Below are 15,097 nucleotides of genomic sequence, written 5' to 3'. Positions count from 1 at the left end.
CTTCCCTTCCAAGTAGAAACCAACAGCTGACTAGCATTTAGAGCTGCACAAAGTGTACGTAATCTAATCCTTAAATGTGGAAACCAGCCCTTCAGCCCAACAAGTTCACACTGACCTGCCGAAGCGCAAACCACTCAGACCCATTCCCCTTCACCTAACACTATGGGCAATTTAGCATAGCCAATTCACCTAACCTGCACATTTTTTGGACTGTGGAGGAAAGTGGAGCACCTGGAGGAAACTCACACAGACATACGGAGAATGTGCAAACTCCACACAGTCAGTCGCCTGAGGCGGGAATTGAACCCAGGTCTACTGGTGCTGTGAGGCAGCATTGCTAGCCACCCATGGCAATTGTACATGGAGACACCTCATGGCATAAATGACTTGTTGGAGTAGGAGCCATTGAGATATTTCTTCCACTTCATTTCAGTTGAAATGTAATTCTGCCCTGTAACCTACTGAGAATGAGAGATGATAGGAAGGCCAATGGAACTATTTGGGACCTCCGTTAACAATGGAATCAACCTGAGAGGACTAAGCAACCTCCTGTTTCATGTCTGATGACTTTGGTGAAAGTCAGGTGGAATAAAAGGCCATCCCTCCTGAGAAAAATAATTTACAAATCAGCTAGAAGCTTCAGGACAGTATTGTTCAATATGACTCCAACTGGCCATGGGTCACAAATTGATGTTTTTTTATTAGATGAAGTATTTTGGAATGATGGATAAAAATGTAGCTTGCAACATCATCTGTTAAGGATGTGGCCCCAGATTTTGTCAGTCAGCATTCACAACACCATTAAAAGTAAGCAGAAAATCAGGCAGTAGAAATGAGCCTTTGCTATATAACATTAACCATTAAGGTTAAGAAGCCCCAAGGAAGAAGGGAAAACATGTTTTCTTTTTGTTACCCCACAGCTTATTGCAGTGTGGTGCTCAATCCTAATTCTCTTCAGCCATGAAATTTTGAGACTAACAAAGGAACAGAGGAAATCTGGAAAACCAGGGTGAATGAGAATCAAACAGACCCAGAGAGAAAGGGAAATATTGGATTAAACGACAAAAGGAAAAGTGAAATATTGGAATAATGTTTCAATCTCTAAAAGGATCTGAAGCATGGAAGATAGTGGCCTAGTGCTATTATTGCTAAACTCTTAATCTAGTGACCTAGGTAATATTTTGCGGATCTAGGTTTAAATCACACTATAAAAGATGGTAGAACTTGAAATCGATAAAAGAATTTTGAGTTAAGAACTGAATCACAAAACCATTGCCAATCGTAGAAAAAAAACCATCTTGTTCACTAATGCCCTTTAAGGAAGGAAATCTGCTGTCCTTAGCAAGTCTAGCCTACATATGACTCCCAATGATGTCATTGAGTCATAAAGCACTGAAAACAGGCTTTGGCAGAACTCATCTATGCCAACTAGTTTTCCCAAACTGAATTAGTGCCATTTGGCTGTGTTTGGCTCATATCCCTTTAAACATTTCCTTTCTATGTACCTGTCCAAATTTCTTTTAAATATTGTAATTGTAGCCATCTCTACCACTTCTTCTGACAGCTCCTTACGTACATGCATCACCCTCTGCGAAAACATTGTCCCTCAGGTCCCTTTTAAATCTTTCCACTTTCACCTTAAATGCAGGCTGTCTCATTTTGGACACCATACCCTGAGGAAAATACTTTGGTTATTCACCTTATCTATGTCACCTAATTTTGTCAACCTCTATAATGTCATCCCTCAGCCTCCTACACTCCAGGGAAAAAAGTCCCAACCTACCCAGCCTCTCTTTATAACTGAAACCTTCCAGTCATGGTAACATTTTTTAAAATAATTTTTGCATTCCTTCCAGTTTAACAATCTTTTAAATCTTTCCCCTCTGACCTTAAACGTATGTCCTCTAGTTTGGACTCCCATACTTTGGGAAAAAGACCAGGGGGTAACATGGTGTCTCAGTGAATAGCACTGCTGCCTCACAGCACCAGATACCCAGGGTTTGATTTCAACCTTGGGTGACTCTGTGTGGAGTTTGCACATTGTCCCTGTGTCTGCGTGGGTTTCTTCCCACTGTTCAAAGATGTGTAGGTGGGATGGATTGGCCATGCAAATTACCCATAGTGTCCAGGGATTTGTATGTTAGGTGGGTTAGAGGGATAGGGCATGGGGCTGGGTCTGTGTGGGATGCTCTTCGGGAGGTTGATGTGAAACTTGATGGGCTGAATGACCTGCTTCCACGTTGTAGGGATTCTATGATAATATCCTTCCTATAGCATAATGACCAGAATTATATGCAGTACTCCAAATGTGGCCTTCCAATGTCTTAAACAGTTGCAATATGATGTCTCAATACCTAAACTCCTGCTCTGGCCAATGAAGGCAAATGTGCCAAACGCCTTCAATAGCCTGTCTATCTGTGACGCCACTTTTAAGGAACTATGTACCTGAACCCTAGATCTCCCTGTTTCTCCCCAGGACCCTAGCATTAACTAATTCCAGTCCTGCTTTGCCTTACCAAATGCAACACCTTGCATTTATCTGGATTAAACTCTTTCTGACACTCCTCTGCCCAATATGGTTGATTCTTAACTGGCCTCTGCACAATTCAGGATGAGCAATAAATGCTGGCCAGGTCAGGCCAGTAGGCCAGTGATGTCCATATTTGGGTGAATGAATTAAAAAAAAACAGTTCAGTTTAAATTGTTCCCTTTCTGGATTAGAGAAGTTGATTGACAATGCATTAAGGATGATCAAATGATTAAAAAAGTAGCCAAACTGTTAATTATCAGTCTGAACATTTCTGTGGAACCTTGAATGGCTATGTACAAATCCAGCAAGCTCTTCAAAATAGCATGAAAACTGAGTACGAGGCCTTTAAGACAAAGCAACTGGTGGAACAATAGCATAAGATGACATGCAGATTCAGAACTTGGTGCAGCTCTTGAATCAAAATTAAAAATAAGACTTTCATGCTCACCACACTTGTGATCAGGTCATGTTTTCCACATGAAGAGATTTACAATATCTAAGAAGAAAATAACTGTGGATACTGGAAATCTGAAACTGAAAATGTTGTAGACACTCAAAGGGTCTGATAACATCAGTGGGGCAGAGAAACAATTAACGTTGGAGTCCAACATGACTTCTTCAGAAGTCTTCATTTTTATGCAAGTAATCTCTGGGTTGCAAACAGGTGCCATTCTTGAGTCTGCACAAGTTGATTTGCATGCAAGTCGGAACACAATGAAGGATGATAAAAAGCCGTCACTCGTAAGTACAGATAATGTATGTATTTATGATCTTTGAAATTATATCGCAAGATGGGATTGCATTTGTAAGTCAGTCATTGATAAATCAGGGACTCCCTGGATGCTTTTCATGACCACTGGAGAGTGCTTTACAGTTGAGCATTTCTGAAGTGTAGTGGCAGTTGTATCAATGCAAAATATGTACAATGGATGGAGTAAATCTTTTAGCAATCTCATGGAGATGCAGTATGATTGAGCAGTTAATCACCACACTGTGGCTAGTTGTGGTGTAGCAAATAAAATATTGTGCCTTGTTTTCACTTCCTCCTTTGGGATCTCCTTACGATATAACCTTAATGGATGATGTTAAGGCTTGTTTCTCCTGTGGATTTTCTGCTTACTTGCGATGTTCTCATGAATTCTGCCAGACAGAAGCTGGAGCCACAATCTTAGCCAAATATGCTGCTAAAGGGTCCATTTTATCAAGCTTGCTTAATCTCTCATCGGCTAAAAAGTATCAATTTGTGACCTGTGGCCAGTTGTAACCATTTTGGAAAATACTGCCTTATGTTCCAAGAAAGTATGGCCTGTTTCTGTTTGTTTCCCCCGCAAACTTTCCACTGAAGCCATTAGACATTAAACATAGGCGTCATGTCCCCTCTCATTAGTTTGTAACAGATCCCATGCCACTAGTTTGAAGAGCAGTAGAATTGCCCTCACCAATACCTAAACCTCATCACAAAGGAGAACAGAAAGTGCGGGAGAAACTCAGCAGGTCTGTCAACATCTGCAGAGAGAGAAAGAGCTAATGTTTCAAGTCCAATATGACTTTAATATCCCCCTTCAGTTCTGAAGAGGAGATTGATTTTAAACTGGAGAAAAAGTGAGGAGGAGAAACAAGTGCAACAGATGCTAAAGGTGCCCCAAAGCAAAAGGTAAATGGGTGTCAATTGTTGTACCGTGGACTTATAGCTGAAGAGTAGCATCAATAGCATAAAATAGGTAAGCTCTGCTTAGAGCAAAGCCATCCAAGTAGAACACTTGGGGAGAAGGGTGAGGAAGTGGAGGAATCAAAATGGAAAACAAAGTTCCTGATCTGAAATTGTTGAATTCAATATTGAGTCTCGAAGACTGCATAGTGCTACTATTACTCAGGAGCTTCACTGCCATGATTAAGTCCAACCATTTCAGATCAACAACTTGTTTCCTATTTTGATTCCCCCACAGTGTCTTATTTGGATGGGCTTGCTCTCAATACAGTCTACCTTTTCATGATATTGATACCGAATTAAACATCACCTAATGTCGTCTTCTTCCTTATCTCTTCTCTACCACCACTCTACTATCATTAGTACTCTCTTTGACTTTTGCTCTGAGATACTTTAATCATTGGTTCCATCTACTCCTCCTTCATCACTTTTTGGCCGCCTTCAATTTTGAAGTCATTGTATTAATACAATCAACATCTTGGGGTTACCATCAACCAAAAACTGAACTGGACTAGCCATTTAAACACTGTGGCTTTATGAGAAGTCAGAAGTTGGGAATCCTGCAGTAACTTGACTCCCAATTCCCTAGAATCTGTTAACCATCTGTAAAGGTACAAATCAGGAGTTGATGGAATATTCTAATTTGCCTGGATAATTTCGGCTTCAACAACAATCAAAGCTTGACACCATCCAGGACAAAGCAGGTTGGTACCCCATCCATAAACATCTCCTCCCTCCACCACTGACACAGTAGCCACAATGTCTATAATTCTCGAAGGTGCACTCAAGCAATTCACTCAAACTCTTCAACATATAGCCCTCTAAAGCCACCACTGCGACCATCGAGAAGGACAAGGGAAGCAAATACATGAGAATACCACCACCTGCAAGTACAAGACATGGAAATATATGTCTTCAGTGTTGTTGGTTCAAAATCCCTTATAGCATTGTGGGTCTGCCTGCAGCACATGGACTGCAGTGATTCAGGAGGCAGTTCACTCCGACCGTCTCAAGTACACCTAGGATAAGCAACAAATACTGGCTCAACCAGAGGAGCCCGTATCCCCCCCTTTTTAAAATAAAAATGTACTCTAAATATTAAACTGTTTTTCTCTCTCCGCAACAACCACTCCAGCATTTTCCGCATTTCAGATTTCCAGCATCCGCAGTATTTACTTTCATTATAAAAAGCGAGAATCTGGCTGTTTTCACTTTGCTATTTGGGGAACTCTACTGTGCCCAAACCGATTGCTATAATACTGACACTGCACGTAGTGCTGAAACCCAGTTTGTGACACCTCGATATCACGAAGGGCGTGACAGAAATGCAAGATTTTGATCGAATTCGAAAGAAAACCAATTCGTGCGACCTGCAAAGCTTGGGTTGCACGTACTTTTAAAATTTAAGACACTACTGACAATCGGAGCAGAAACTACAGAGGTTGTCTACTACAGAGCTTGGGTAAAAGAGAATCCAATGCAACATCGAGTGCAATAACTAAGGTCGAATCTGACAGTAGGAGAATACCCTGAGGTACTGTTCTGCCACTTCAGGTCATTTTGACCTTCAGAGCCCAGGTTCTGAGACTAGAGAGAGCGGGGGGAGCTGACACTGACGCATTACGATATTTAACGACAAGTATAACAAAATCAAACAACCTCAACTCCCCCCTCCCCCCCCCCCCCACTCGTAAAAGAACTTGTCAGAGAAATGATGACTTAAAGCACGGTTAGTGAAATAGCCATCTTTGTGCGTTTGGAATTCCAAAGACAAGGAGAAATGGATCTTCCAGCACATCCAATGAACAATTCCTCTGGCAGAATATGCAAAACATTGGCTAACAGGAGAAACCCGGAAGGCAAAGTGATCAAGACTGGCTCAGCACACACTGATAGAATTGATCGTTAAGAAAAAAGCTCAAACACCTTGAAGTCGGAAGACATTTCTTGACAAGAGTTTTTCTGACAATAAGAAATTACTTTCGTTTCAGCTAAATAATCTCCAAAGTTTCGATTAAACTCGATCCCCCAACTGGGGCATTTACAAACCAGTCATGTCTGCCAAGTGCAAATTAGGTCTTACTAATTAGTAAAACCTGCTTTTGAAAATTGAATTTAAGATGATCAGCGAATTTTTTTATTTTAAGAGCTGGGTGTACCTGCCATGTATCAGCTCTGTCATTTGTTTGAATTTCCCATTAATAATAGCATTCTCTGGTGAAGTTTCATGAGGACCACTATCACTTCAGATAAAGTAATGTTTATAGTGCAGAGCACGTGAATATGAATGGTGATCTGGGGTAAGATAACAAGCAAGAGTTTGCACCAATCATCATATACCCAAGGCAAATACTATTGTCGGTCAATAAATAAAGCATCGAGTAATTATAAATAAAGAAGACTGTGTACTTGAAACCCAAAATGTTAAAGCTATTCAAAGAATTATTATGTTAACAGGAATAGCCTTAATACTTTGGATTTCAAGTAGTGTTCTTTATTTATAGTTACTCGGTGCTGTATTTATAATCATTCAAAGAATGATTACTAAAATACTTACTTCTACTTTCACAAATGAAGGAGCGAGAAATAATCACCGCTTTCTGCATTTTTTCCAATATCACACGAGTCGGCGAATCAACCAGTTTCCAGTTGATTAACAACGTGAGACAGGGACGGTGTCCCTGTCTCTGAGCCCCCACTACGCTGCGAGGTCCAGAGGCATCCTATATCTGAGCAGGTTCATTATCTACAATGAACTAACAAAAGCATCACTTAAACTCAACCACAATGTAACATTTCTATCGGATGCGATGCAGTACATGGATGGAATTCAGTTCAGACACGTTCAGCAATCTACCTCAAAAAGATCTCTTGGGCGCCTGGCGAAACTTGGCTTTGCAGTTTGCATATTCCGAGCAACCGGAGAACAAAACTGGAGAGTGACTAAAAGTAGTTGAAAATGTGTTGCTGGTTAAAGCACAGCAGGTCAGGCAGCGTCCAAGGAATAGGAAATTCGACGTTTCGGGCATAAGCCCTTCATCAGGAATGACTTATGCCCGAAACGTCGAATTTCCTATTCCTTGGATGCTGCCTGACCTGCTGTGCTTTAACCAGCAACACACTTTCAACTGTGATCTTCAGCATCTGCAGACCTCATTTTTTACCCGAGTGACTAAAAGTACTTGTGTGAAAATAAAAAAAGAGAATTTCTTATTGCAACCAATATACTTTCAGCAATTCCCCGAAGTTTTCTTCCTTCCTCACAAATAAGATTTCATGACAAATGAAAATGTTTTAAATAATTTGGAAGCAATTATTTTCCCATTTAAACTATGCAGTCGTTAAAGTGCAACATGCGATTCAAGAGTACAGCTGTAACCTCCTGATGTCCGGGATAAAGTGTCACGGCTTCCTAAAGTCTGCGCGAGAGGGAAGGAGTGACAATAAAGGAACCATGATAACCTATTATTGTAAATTGATTTCTGCACTTTCTTGACTTATCTGTTCGTTAAGAAGTTTTAAAATAAAAAGGCTGTTTTAACACACGTGCGTAATATTGAATGAAATCTTCAGTTCATAAAGTATAAATGTCAGGTATCATAATATCAGCATTATTACGACAGACCAATACAATTTTTATTGAATGTAGATTTCAAATTATAATTTTAAAATACAGTTAGAAACTTGGTATGCGTTCCTCTACTGGTCAGAGTACAGGAGTTGGGAGGTCAAGTTGAGGTTGTACAGGACATCGGTTAGGCCACTGTTTGAATATTGCATGCAGTTCTGGTCTCCTTCCTATAGGAAGGATGTTGCCAGGGTTGGAGAATTTGAGCTATGGGGAGAGGCTGATTAGGCTGGGCCTATTTTCCCTAAAGCATTGGAGGCTGAGGGGTGGCCTTATAGACGTTTATAAAATCATGAGGGGCATGGATAGGATAAATAAACAAGGTCTTTTTCCTGGGGTGGGGGAAGTCCAGAATTAGAGTGCACAGGTTCAGGGTGAGAGGGGAAAGATTTAAAAGAGACCTAAGAGGCAATGTTTTTCACGTAGAGGGTGGTGTGCATGGAATGAGCTGCCAGAGAAAGTGGTGAAGGTTGGTACAATTACGACATTTAAAAGACATTGGATATATATGAAAACGAACAGTTGAGAGAGATATGGGTCAAACCCTGACAAATGAGACTAGATTAATTTAGGATATCTGGTTAGCATAGGTAGGGTTGGATAGAAGGGTTTGTCCCATGCTATACATTTTTATGACTCTATTATCTCTCAATTTCCATTTAAACCCAGTGGCAGAATTGAGGACTCACTTGAACTTCCAATTCCTTAAATCTATTCTTTCATCTGAGGGAGGGGAGAACAACAAAAGAAAACAGCCAAGAAACCAATAATGATGAGCTGCAAAAATCGTGAAACGTCCTCACTCTTGGTGGTACAATGGTAATCGCACTGGACTAACAATCCAGAGTTCCAGGTCAATTTTCGGGGGTCATGGGGTTGAATTCCATCATGGCAGTTGGTGACATTCAAATTCAATGAAATCCACAATAAAAAGCCAGTCGAATGGCACTATGTAAGTCCTTTCAATTGGTGTAAAAACCCTTCTATTCACCACAACATCTTTTAGGGTAAGAAACCTGTCATCCTAAGTGTGATTCCAGATCGACAGAATGTGGTTGACCTTTAATCATCCTCTGGCAATTAGGCATGACCAATAAAGTTGTCTGTCATAGTGACACCCACATCCCATGAATGATTTTTAAAAAAAGTACCCTTAGTGCTGCCAAGGTTTAGACAGTTTCTTCACCAACAGCTAACTTACTCGAAAACTAGAATTTTACTCTTAACTCTCAAAAATTTACTATCAAAGCCAGACACACACCTTCTAATTTATCTTTTAGGTTCCGAAATGATGTTTGCAAACAAATCTTACGTTTAATGTTTTTACAAAGTTAATATTTTCAGTCCATGTCTTCATGAATGGAACAGATTCAAACTTGAAGCTACTTAACAGTATAATCAATCTAGAAATAGGCCAATATTATTTAGTGCTTGGTTATTTTCTGATTAACCTATTCAGAGATGTTGTTACATAGCTCGAGAGTGAGGTGGAGGGGGTAGGGGGGCAAGAATGGAATCTTGAATTCAGGAACCTGGCTTAAGGGTAGCAATTCTAAAACTATCACAACATCCCTTAATTCAGTGCTCATCTATTTTGATCCAATTGACTTATGTTGGATTCTGTATTGGAATTATAACAGCCCCAACACTTAAGGAGTGCACAAGGCAAGTAAAATAAAACCCTACTTTTCTCCTTCTCACAGAAGCGCAAGTATGGTATGGACACAGCCCTGTTCATTATAGTGGAGGAATCACTCATGGTGTGATACACCAAACACATGCAAAAATCCATTATGATTAGATTAGATTACTTACAGTGTGGAAGCAGACCCTTCGGCCCAACAAGCCCGCACCGACCCTCCAAAGAGCAACCCACCCAGACCCATTCCCCTACATCTAACACTACGGACAATTTAGCATGGCCAATCCATCTAACCTGGACATTTTTGCTTAACCACTACTACTAAATATTAATAAAACATATTTACAATGTTTTGAAAGACTGCAAAACAAAAAAACGTTAAGCATTTTTTTTATTCATTCACATGACGGGGGCGTCGCTGGCTAGGCCAGCATTTATTGGCCACCCCTAATTGCCCAGAGGGCAGTTAAGAGTCTTAGTTCATATTTATTTGTAAGCTTTTAATGAATATGCTTTTAAAAAATGCACAAGGTTTAATTATTTATCATTCACATGAACAGACAACTTCCTTGGGAATGATGAGGAAAATATAGCTTAAAGTTAATGGTCAATTTATTTCCTCCTCACGCCTGGCACACTGAATCAGTCAATGTAAAACTGTTCAAGGTTTGCATAAATATTTGTAGCTTCGGTGCTGGTTGCCGTAGTTGTGGGTAGCTTTGTCCCCTGTGTAGATGGTATCTTCAGTGCTTTGGAGCCTCCTGTGAAGCACTGCGGTATTGTGTCTTTTGGAATTTCTTTGGTTCCATTCCTGCTGCCTCTGGTTACTCATTATAGTGGCCGTATATTGGGACTAGGTCCATGTGTTTGTTGATGGTGTCTGTGAAGTCTGCAGGGCTTCAGAGGTTCCAAAGCACTGAAGATGTCACCTGGACAAAGGACAAAACATCTGCAAATCAACTTCCCAGCTCAGTGAACATACCCATAATCATAGTAAAACTGTTCATTCCCAATAATGATATTTTAAAAAAGCTAGTCAACTATAGGTTAATTCTAAAGTTAAATATTCCTATGTGATCTCAAATAAAATAAAGTATCGACTTGAGTAAGGAGACTTTGGTTAGAATTTAGTGTGCACCAATTGCATGAGGAATCTATATGTTTGGACAACATGCAAATTGTTCATAAGTTACTGAAATATTAGTTGGATATATCAGGGAAGCAATATAAAGAAATTCGAGAATCTGAAAGTAGGCACACTGAAAAAGTCAAATTTACTGCTTACTTCACAACGGCAGAAACACGTGTTTTCTACCAAGCTCTTATTTGAGTAAAAGATGTCTTGTCCCATAGATTCTCTGCAATGTTCATGTTCTTTTGAAAATTAGTAAAACAAAATTTAGGAACAAATTCCTTTTTCGTCCTTGGAAGTATACACACCATGATTGTTCTTCATTACATCATGAAGGACCAACCATTCTATTATTTTTGGCTACCTTATGTTAGATTCAGACATGGGAATTAGAACAGAAATACAAGATTCTTGCAGTGCACGTGACAATTTGGCCCATCATGGCTGCACTGGATCTCTGAGAACCTGAATTTGATGTTCATCTACTAGCTTTACCTGCAACACTTCAAAATATATCTTAATTTAAAAAAAAAATCACCCACTTGAACCTCTCACTTTAACCTACCTCCACTACATTGCCAGACAGTGAAGTCCAAACTCAAACCATTCACCATATGAAAAAGTCTTTTTTCATCTCGGTTTTGGTTCTTTTGAAAAATAGCTTAACATTACATCCTTCATCAGTTTTAGTGGGAACAGCATCTCATCATCTGCTCTAGAACACTCATATTTTTTAAAATTTCAATCAAATCTCCCCTTAGCCTTCTCCTCTCCAAGGAAAACAGTCCAAACGTTTCCAAGTTTTCCTCACACCTGAAGTTTGTCATCCCTGGAACCATTTCCACAAACCTCCTCAGCATTCTTTCCAATTATTCACATCCCTCCTAAAGTGTAGCACTCACATACACAATACAGAAGATGACGTCTTTCATTGTAGCCTCCTTACTCTTATACTCTATGATGTTACTAATGAAACCTAGCATACTATATATTCCATTTACTGCTCTCTACTTATCCAGCCACCTTCAAGTGTCTCTGCTTCTGCACATCCATTGGAGTAAAAGTCCCTACTCTACATAAACTCAGCAGATCTGGCAATATCTGTGGAGAGAGAAACAGAGCTAATGTTTCAGGTCTGGTATGACTCTTCAGTTCTGAAGCCCTATGATTGTTTCAGATTTCCAGCATCTGTAGTATTTTGCTTTATATATATATTTCTCCATATTCTTTGTATCACAGTGCATCATTTCACCCATCTGTGTTGAACTGCATCTGCCATCTGTCTGTCCACTCCATGAACCTATGAACATCCTTTTGAAATTCTATACTGTCCTTTCAGTTCACAATTCTCCCAGGTTTTATGTCGTACACAAATTTTGAAATTGCTCCTTCACATCAGCATCTAAAATGTAATTTATTTGAACAGACCATCACTTGAAAACATTTCTTCCAAAGTTTAATGTGAATTAACAAGTGTTAGAAAGGCACAGTTAAGTCTAAAAGTGATGAGTGCTGCCAATGTATGAACGTGAAGGAAGGATACATAGTTTGAAAGTTTACCATTTTTATGCAGCACTAAAGAAAGGAGCTACACCAATGGCTCAAGGTAACAACTTGCAAAGGCTCCTTCAAAGACACTGCCTAAACCTGTAGCTGTAACACCTTGGACAATAAGGGCATTGGATACCGGAAACATTATCACCTTTCAACGCACTCAGTCATGACTTGGAAACATAATGCCATTCCTTGTCAGTCACTAGCCTAACAGAATATGCTATTTTGTTAAGTTTCTGTTATCTTCCATATTTAGGATTAATGAAGTTACATGATTTCTGTAACTGCATGAGACCTCCAACCCTCTATTTCTCCACCACTCTCCCCAATAATTAACCTGCAATTCATTCTTCTAGTTGAAAATTGCCAGGTTAAATGTAACTATTTGACAAGTTTAAATTTGTTTATAATTAAAACTTGACTGATTACAAAATGGTATCTCAATTGTATTCATTTCACAAGTTTGCGTTTTGGTAGAAATGTATTACAACAAGTCAGAAGAGTATTAGTCTTCTGCATAAATTCCTTTTCTAGAGAATGAGGTTTTGAAACATTTTACAATTGCAAACAGACTAGAAGTTCTTACTGTCTGTAAAGTCTTTAGTAATCATTTTACTCTAAAGACGACAGTAAAGTGGACAGTGTTAATTTAGTTTGGCAATATTTTGTCATTGTGGTGGTGTGGCACATTCCAATGTAATAAAATGTAGATTTCATATTATTAAGTAACCTACTTGAGGAAAAAAGATGGACCATTCAATTAAAAAAAATATTTAATTAGCAGTATTATGCAAGGCCACGTGGTACTCCGGCAGGATAAGACCAATAGAAACTAATTGGATAATGTTTTCAATTGTCAAGTTCTTTACATAACATGTATTTGTGGAATAAATATTGATGTAACAGTAAAAGGATAGATCACATTAAATGATATGATCAGTTTTGGCTGTTATTAAGCTGCAATTAATGTCTAACCACATACCTAGCACTTTGAATCAGAGTGGCTTGATATTACGTAACACTTGTCGTAACCTTTACCTATACCTAATTATCATTTTCCAATTACCTGTTGACAGCCTAATTTATTTCTCAACAAAGTGTTTCTTTTGCAGTCACACTTTAAACAGCATTCCCTTAAAACAGAAATATGTTCCTAGCTGAAAGGCTAGATTCTAAGAATTGGATGAGGTCATTCAGCCTGTTCAACAATTGAGATCATATTAACTCTATGATCTAACTTCATATACCCACTTCAGATCTTTGGCTAACAAAAATCTAAACCTCAGTGATAAAGTTATTTATTAGTCCAGCATCTATTGCTGTTAGTGTAGAAGTGGTATGAAATTTCACATCTGGCTTTAATTTTCAGTCTGCACCCTTTGCAATAGTTGCTTTCTTAAATGAGAGGACAGATCTCAATTATGATGAGTACATCCCCAACCCCCCGAATGGGTACTAATTTAATTATAAGCAAGTGGGTGGATTTTCAATTTTCAATCTCACCAAATACATCATACATGTGTAAAAGAAGTGTAAGCTGAGACCAGGGTTGAGATGTGAGTTTAGACTTTGTAAATTCCAATGATCCATCATTACTGCTGCTCTTTTGCAGGTATTTGATTCAGAAACTGAGATGTGAGCTCTGCTTAAACACTTGCTAAGTTTTTAAAAATAATTACAAAAATTCAAACTAGGGACAACACTTTTTTTATTCTTTTGTATATGTAATCTTGCGAAAAGATAGGAGGAAACAAGTTACTGCAACTTCAATTATGTTAGTATGCTGACATAAATAAGTCAATATTGCACACCTCTAGCTGACCGAAGGCTGGCTAGAGCAGTTGGCATTACAATACAAATGTAGCCTCTTACAATATCAAGCTTCTACTGATGTGCTTCTTTTCCTGCCATTTTATACAAAGACCTAAAGATGTGACTGGACTTGAACATGATTTTCATCATTAATCATTGCAGCCTTCTTTGGCTAGGAGTTCAGATTTCCATTTTGTAAAAGTAGTGAGTGTAAAAGATGTCAAATGAAGAGAGTCTGGTAGTGGTTACATAATCTAAAACTGTTGGGAACTCTAAGGGCATACCCTGATCTGCAAAGTTTAACTTTCACCAATTATAAATGTAATAAAACTCCTAAATTGTACAAATCTGTTCAAAAACAGAAAAAAATATTTACAAAGACCCTTTTGATTACAGTAGTAAAACTTTGGCACTATGGATATAACCAAATCTCTTGCTCTCTGAAAGATGCTTCAACGGAAGTCAGTTCTTCATTCTGTCTCAATGTTGCTGTTTCACACAATATAGAGTCAGATCCGAAGTTCGAGTACTTTCTTTGCGTTGCAGAGAATAGAAATGGTAACTTTTCTTTAGACAGATGATGCTACGTATGTCAGTACTGTTCTCATTTGGTTTCCTATGAAGGCGAAACGAAAAAATGTTACATGCTTTGAAAACAGAGTGCAACAACAAATATTGCCAAACTATTTGTGAATCATATGCCACAGATAGTTGCAATGAGGATTCACCACCTCTTGCCCCACCCTCTCAACTTTTTCTACACAGTCTGAGCCAAGCAGGGAAAAGACAAACAAACAAATCAAAAATCAGTATTTATTATCTGTTTCTTGACCTTTGGGTTGAAGACATTACTGACAGGTTTGTGAGAAAATGGACAAAATTAAAAGTGGAAAAGAACAAGTGGAAATGTTTAAAACAATTAGTAAAAATAAACTGTCTTTGGGAGTGCGAGAAAGAGCAGAGAAGGAGTAAAGAACAAAAGTTTTAAATTTTGTCAACCTCATAAGAGGTTCTTTAGTTTTAGAAAGCATCTCAAAGTGTTTCAAGAAAATGCAATATGTTTTTTTTCCAAAGTCCTCAGTCTTTAAACC

General features: G+C 38.7%; 1 protein-coding gene across 5 annotated transcripts in view; it reads right to left on the bottom strand.

Annotated features, from left to right (window-relative positions):
• Positions 1-14,537: 14,537 nt before the first annotated feature.
• Positions 14,538-15,097, bottom strand: part of LOC132813017 (zinc fingers and homeoboxes protein 2-like) — a 101,146-nt gene continuing 100,586 nt past the window's right edge. For all 5 annotated transcript variants that reach the window (XM_060823053.1, XM_060823050.1, XM_060823051.1 and 2 more), the window contains one exon: positions 14,538-14,622. The gene's annotated coding sequence lies outside the window, so the exon portion shown is untranslated. The remainder of the gene's footprint in view (positions 14,623-15,097) is intronic.

The sequence above is a fragment of the Hemiscyllium ocellatum genome, chromosome 4, assembly GCF_020745735.1.
Source record: "Hemiscyllium ocellatum isolate sHemOce1 chromosome 4, sHemOce1.pat.X.cur, whole genome shotgun sequence".
Lineage (NCBI taxonomy): Eukaryota > Metazoa > Chordata > Chondrichthyes > Orectolobiformes > Hemiscylliidae > Hemiscyllium > Hemiscyllium ocellatum.
Note: the sequence above shows the minus strand (reverse complement) of the source record. Positions and strands in the feature narration are given on the sequence as shown.